Source organism: Astatotilapia calliptera, chromosome 9 (assembly GCF_964374335.1).
Source record: "Astatotilapia calliptera chromosome 9, fAstCal68.1, whole genome shotgun sequence".
In the NCBI taxonomy this organism is placed as follows: domain Eukaryota; kingdom Metazoa; phylum Chordata; class Actinopteri; order Cichliformes; family Cichlidae; genus Astatotilapia; species Astatotilapia calliptera.
The window spans coordinates 24,512,075-24,518,536 of NC_137430.1; the positions used below are offsets into that span (position 1 = coordinate 24,512,075).

The 6,462-nt window shown below is 39.6% G+C and overlaps 1 long non-coding RNA gene across 1 annotated transcript; it reads right to left on the bottom strand.

The window, feature by feature from the left end:
- Positions 1–320: 320 nt before the first annotated feature.
- LOC145430845 (uncharacterized) lies at positions 321–3,430 on the bottom strand. The gene is made up of 2 exons (XR_013911164.1): positions 631–3,430; positions 321–546 (listed from the first exon to the last, which is right to left on the bottom strand). It is a non-coding gene; the product is annotated as an uncharacterized LOC145430845 (long non-coding RNA).
- Positions 3,431–6,462: the final 3,032 nt, after the last annotated feature.

The following is a 6,462-nucleotide window of genomic DNA, read 5'->3' on the forward strand; positions in this document are numbered from 1 at the left end:
AGCCAGGAAGCCGTGCATGAAAAATAAATTTCCTTGACATTATTATCGCCAGTCAGATTTATTTACTCATTAGCAAAGGTGCCTGATGGTTGTGGCCCACTTTATTCCCTGTAAATGTAAAATATGAAATCCATTCACACTCTACATGACATCTGGTCCTGATTTCGCGAATGGGAATTGCTCTATAAGAATTTTGACCTTGTACATATACAGGGCTTCTGTATGTTTACATGCAAGGAGGCCTATAGGAATTGTCACGGCCGAGGCCGACTCGAGAGAAAAAGGACTCAAATGCAGGACGCAAAGAAGCACAGAGAATGTTTAAGTGACAATGTTTATTTTTCACAACAAGTGTAGTAAACAAAACTAGAAAACTGAGTTGTGTGTTTAACTTGCGAGGAACAACACCAAAACTAAGGGGCACTTATGCGACCTGAGCTATGTAAACAACCAGTGATTTTTCAACTGTGGAAACTGCAGTTCTGTGGTTTGGGCCAAAGGGAGAGTCAGACTGGATGGCTGGGTCTCGGGAAAGGGTCAGAGTCACTAAAACAAGAGTACATATGTCAGGTATGGTTCCGGAGGAATACTGGCAGCTATTAGTTCTGAATATTCCTTTGCACTGCTTACTTGCCGTGGGTGGATCAGTAGCATGGAAGGGAGAGTTGTTCGGGTGAATGGTAAGTAATTCCTGGCGTTGAGGCAGGCAGGTGCATGGTGTGAGTAAACCCGTGAGAATGTCGGGAGGGCCAGCGTCCGGGTGGGAGTTCCATGGTGGAGATTTGCATCTGGTAATCTGGTGAGTAGCTATGAAAGAGAGGTACAAGTTAAGACAAGATAGTTTGCCATGACGTGTACAAAACACAGTGGCAACCTGCACTAAATGTGGTTAGCAGAGAATCTGGCAAAGAGAAGCTGAGTGCGCTGGCCTTATAAGTCCACGGCATAATTACCCACAGGTGAGAGCAATGAACAGGAAGACAGTGGCTCCTCCCAGAGGTGGAACTGCTGGCTCGGTGGAAAAGCACTGGCACTCACCCAGAACATGACAGGAATTTCTTCTTAAGTTAAAAATCCTCATTTTTTAGATGTGATGTGGTACATCAAGCCTCAGAAAGTGATCTTACATGGAGTTTTGGTGATTATATCCATCTGAATATAATATAGAAACATAACAAAACTCAACTCTCAAAATATAGAATAATACTTTTAACAGTATTTGATCAAGTCTGATCCATATTGGTGGTAGACTTCAGGACACCATAACCCACTGACTAGCTAAATATCACCGACCCTAACACTGCGTTAAAAAGTAGAACATGTTAGAATCACTTCATCATGAACTGCCACACCAACTTGCAAACTAAATATGCTTTTGACCTACAAATGGGAAACAGGTTTTGAGAAGAACCAAGTTACTGAAGAGTTGATAATCACCATTAACACTTACCTCTATAGTTCATTTCTCTATAGAGTGACAATCTCCCCCACTCGCTTTTATCCACCTCACTGAGATCTGTGGTTGGCAGTACATTCCCAGGAATATGTCTTACCTTGTGTCCTTTAATGATAGCATGATAAAAACTAACATTTGTAGCAGGTACAACCCCCTAATGTGATTTGGATTTTTGTATTCTAGCTTAATTTTAATGCAGTGTGCTAAAAATTGTTTCAAACTATTTTGAATCCCAATCTATGACAAACTGAAAAATGTTCATTTACATGGAACTGAAAAAGTAAATGGTTTTATTTTTTAACAAAAACAAAGCCCAGTCTTTTGCTGTTCTTGTGCCTTAAGCACCAAAGGTTATTAGTAAACATACGTGTGCAGTGTGAATTTCCCATTTGGTTACAAGAATTCTGCACATTCACATTTTTGCAAACATCTGGCCTCTCGAAGCCATCTGGAACCGCCAGTGTTTGAAGCTGCTTTGTGCAGGTTTACTTCAGGTCACGAAGGATGAACTGAGAATGAGATAACCAGGAAAGGATCCTGCAGGCGAACTAAATATAAAACGACATAAATTCATTAGTGTGGTGTAGAAAGAGAGAGAATTGTGTGATTTCATGCGAGCAACCTAATTAAGAAATAAGTTGTTGTACAGACTTCCTGGAACTTTCTGACATTGCATGCTGTTTTTTTTAACTACCTTTGTCACTGTGCCCTGATTATTGCTGACACAGCCTGCTGGGCTGAGAAAATGTTGCAATAGAAATACATTAATGGCTGGACTCACTTTGTTTTATCCCCAGGGTACAATCACAGAATTTACTGAGAAAAACAAAAAGTACTTCAGTTTCTTAAACATTAAACAATTTGAGAATTCCCAAATTTGTCTTACACTTGCAACTACATAAAAATATAGAGTAACTGTTAAATATATTTTTAGCTACGCTCAAGTTATTAGTCATTAAGTTAAAAGGGTTATTGCTAAGGTACAGGGCTATCCAAAAGTTTTGAGCTCATTTTCTTTATAGTTTCCAGGGAGCAGGATTTTTTTGTAAGTTCTTTAAAGTGGTCTTGAGCAGTCGCTCTCCAGGCTTTCTGGAGATATTGAAAGTTTTTTTGAAAGCATTGGCTGCTTTTTCATTTATTTTACACTCCAGTTGTTTGTACCTGACCTTTTTTAAAAGAATGTTTTTTAATTGTTTGGTTGTTAAGCCACTTCACACTGAATCTACCTCAAAGGGTCAACCAGTGTCGTGTCTACACATAACAGACAACTTAGCAAAAAGCTAATTTGAAATTGTATCTTTAGACACTTTATTACTTTCACTAGCTGGGCCCACGTCCTCATTTTAGGTTTGACAGCATTTTACTAGGGTAAAGGTGAATGCTTGGACATGAACTGAGCTGCGGTTTGGGGAAGGCCTCGAAGGGGACTGGCGACGGCTCTCGGGCCTGGCAGATCCCCATGTGCTAAATAGGAGTGAAGAAGTTAAAGAATTGAGAACAAGGAGGGAGGGACGTGGGGCACGTAAACGAGAATGAACAGCTTGCAGAACTGGGGGAACCTATATAGATGACAACCGGCAGGAGCATTTTTGGAGGCGTGGTCCCGCTCCTGAAATTCCGATACATAATCTCCAAATCAACTTAACCTAAAAAAATGCAAGCAATAACCCAGTTTGCAGGGAAAAGTTATATTTTGCATCTACAAGGTGATTCCCAAAAAAACCATTAGCTGATTAATTAATTAATTCAAATTTGAAATATTTGTCTCAAAAAACACGGTGGAGGCTCTGTCATGGTTTGGGGCTTCATCTCAGTCAGTAGTGTTGGAGATCTTGTGCTATCAGATTTTGATCCAACATCTGGAAAGCATCTGATTGAGAACAGCTTCATTTTTCCGCATGTCAGTGATCGCAATGATCATAAACACACTGCCAATGTAGTAAAAACATACCTGGATAGAAAACCTCAATATTATTGAACCAATGTAAGATCACCTTGTGAGAGAATGAGATTACAACAAAGCTTGTGTAAGAGAGTTCAGTCTGTGTGGGAAAATAAATGTAATCACGCAAAATATTAAATTTCAAGCTTGATAGAATTGCACAAATTCTGTTTTTGCCTTATATGCTGTATTTTCATGTATGTTTCTACATGTTTCAAGCGATTGCTGCACCTGCTTTCCTGTGCAATTAAAGGTACAGCGGCACCGTGGATCAGTGTTCTTACTCTCACCTGGTCTCTGATTTGTTTTCATCTCTTCCAGACAAGCACGTGTGTGCTCTTCAAGCATTCAGAAATTGGATTCCTGCTGACATTTTTAGGCTATTTGAACTCTACCAAGAAACAAACCAGTGAAGGCGATGAAGAATGTAAACAAGTTTTCCAAAGTACTCTTTTACTGTGTTTTCCAATTTCTAATACAGCACCTGCAAAACTCACTTTAAACATTCTTCCTGGGACTTTGAACATCAATTTGTTCATCCAATCCACAGGGTATGTTTAAATATTTTTTAAAATATGCATTCATAATAGTGATGAGGGTGCTGTCAGAGCTGCACTGTTATGGAAAATTGCCACACAGCCTCCAGCTTATCAGAATAAAGTAGTCTCCATGGACATACATAATATGTAATTAATTTGTGACATTGCTACAAACACGCCATTTACCACTGTGTGCTCCTTCTTGTAATGCACTGAATGTAAATTCTGTGACACATTACTGCGTCTGGAAGCATAAAATCTTCCAACACAGAGCTTCTCTATTTCTCTGCAGGAGTTTTCTCTTTACCTGAAGCAAAGCTCATTTCACTGGAAAATTGGCTCTACCACTCAGCTCCCCCATTCTCTCCGCCTGCCTCTCTAAATTCAGCCGTTATTGTAGTGCCTTAAGCACTAATCCAATTAGCTATAGGAAGCAAATGGAGCTATCTCTCATTTTAGCTTGTCACCTGCGCAGGAGGCAAAGGGAGGGGGGAGCAATGAGTTTTAAGGGGATTGTGACTTGGGGGGGCTGGTGGGAAGTAGTTGGTACCTGGCATGCAAATTTCTCAAGCCTGCAGAAGACGAGTTTAGACATTAAACTGAACCATCAACACAAAATGAGTTGGCGGTTGTTTTAGAGAGGGAATTGTAGTTAAAAAAAATTGAAATCAAAAATGTGGCTCTGCTTCATTTGCGTAGATGGCGTGCATTTCCTGGTTTGCTCTTAACACTTCACCACTTGGTGACTAAATCTCAGCTTTTCACTTCTTTGACCCTCATCCATGGCCTAAGGTGGATGGTCAAATTCCTGGCACCGTGCCGATCTATTAGACATGCGAACATATCATTGGTTCCAATGCACTTGCCCTAGGCTGCCCTTGGCAGTCAGGCATCCATGCAGCAGCCATATTTCTCGAAGTGCTTCGTTTAATGCCAGATGGTGTCAGTGCTTACAATGCCTGAAAACAGTGTGGGTGGTGATTTCAGTAGGTACCTGCAGCGATGTTTTTGAAATGAGTAAATGGATGGACTTGCTACTACTTTACAATTTAGACGCACCAAGAAAAACAGCTATTTTTCAGTAAAGTGTCTGTATGTGTTTCAGTTTTTTTCCCCTCGAGTATACGTTTTGTATTTGTTGTTAAAGATCAAAAAGTTACAGGTATTTTGACTTGTATTGCTGATGTTTGATATGAGTGGTAAATAAAATAAAACTGATGGTGACGTTTTCTCCTGAAGGTTAAGGAACGCCTGCCTGTTCTTTTTTTGACATTACTTGTCATTTTAATACAACAATGACAAATAATTACAATTTTGAAAAAGGGTGAAACAGTTTCAGTAATTTTTTTGTTAGTTATTTTTTTCACATTTCTCACTGAGAACTTGACTCGACCACATTCAAAGTCATGAGACCAATAAGTTGTTTAAATTCTTCAAAAAATTCTGATTTTTCTTCTTTTTTAAACATGTGGTTAAAATAATGCAGAAAAAGGTGTAAAAATGTAACTTGTGTAAATTCAGCTGGTATTTTGCCGGTCGTGACGTCTTAAAAAACAAACAAACGATGATCCATATTTAATGAGCCACTACAAGCATGTTAACCTTAAAAAAGAAAAATATAAGCTTATCTGGCTAACCAAAATATCCAGTGGTCCTGCTGAAATTCTGCCACATGGTTAAGTGATAAAGACTTTAAATAAGGTGAGTAAAACTCACACCCTCTTCACTTTCTGTCGCTTTATTGCATGTGCATTGTAAAGATATGGCTAAACTGCACACTGAGTTCTGCTTGGCTGGGTTTAGCTGCATGTGTTAGTCACTTCACTAAAGTAGTGGCTTTGCTGTGGTTGTTAATGCATAGAAATTTATCATTACAGGCAGCAGTCATAGGTTACCAGCATAAATGAGATGGTGATTGTTTAGTCTCTGCAGGCTTGGCACTGGGTTGTTGATCTGTTAAGTTATGTTAGGCAATGAATTTGGCAGAGTTTAAATGATGTATTTGTGTATACCCAGCATATTCATAGAGTTTGTACCTCCTGTTTGGTGTGTGTCACTGCTTCTCTTATATTCAATATGAGGCAGAGACAGAGAGTATTCTGTGTTAGATGCCAGTGTCAGTAAATTAGCAAGACGTGTAAATCTGGGATCTGAATGATATGATTTGTGTGAAATTATAGTGTTTGTGTACATATGCAATTATGTAAATTTTGGAAGCACAACAGGTTAAATTTAAGTGCCTGGATTATGTAACTCAGTGGTTCCCAAACATTTTTTGCTGGGCCCCCCTTTGTTTTAAATCAAGAATGTGGGATACCGTTTGTCCGTGATTTGGACAGCCCAGCGCATGCTCCCGATGCAGGGAAACTAGTTCTGTCGCAGAGACCTACCTCGGCACTTGTGCAGGTGAAGCCAAAGGGAAGATATGCTTCACCATATTTTCTAGTCTTTGGCTTGGAATGAAGTTGGTTTGGAAACATATTTGCCGATGCTTCATCTCCTGCTTTGCGTTTGTGTGGGAGCCC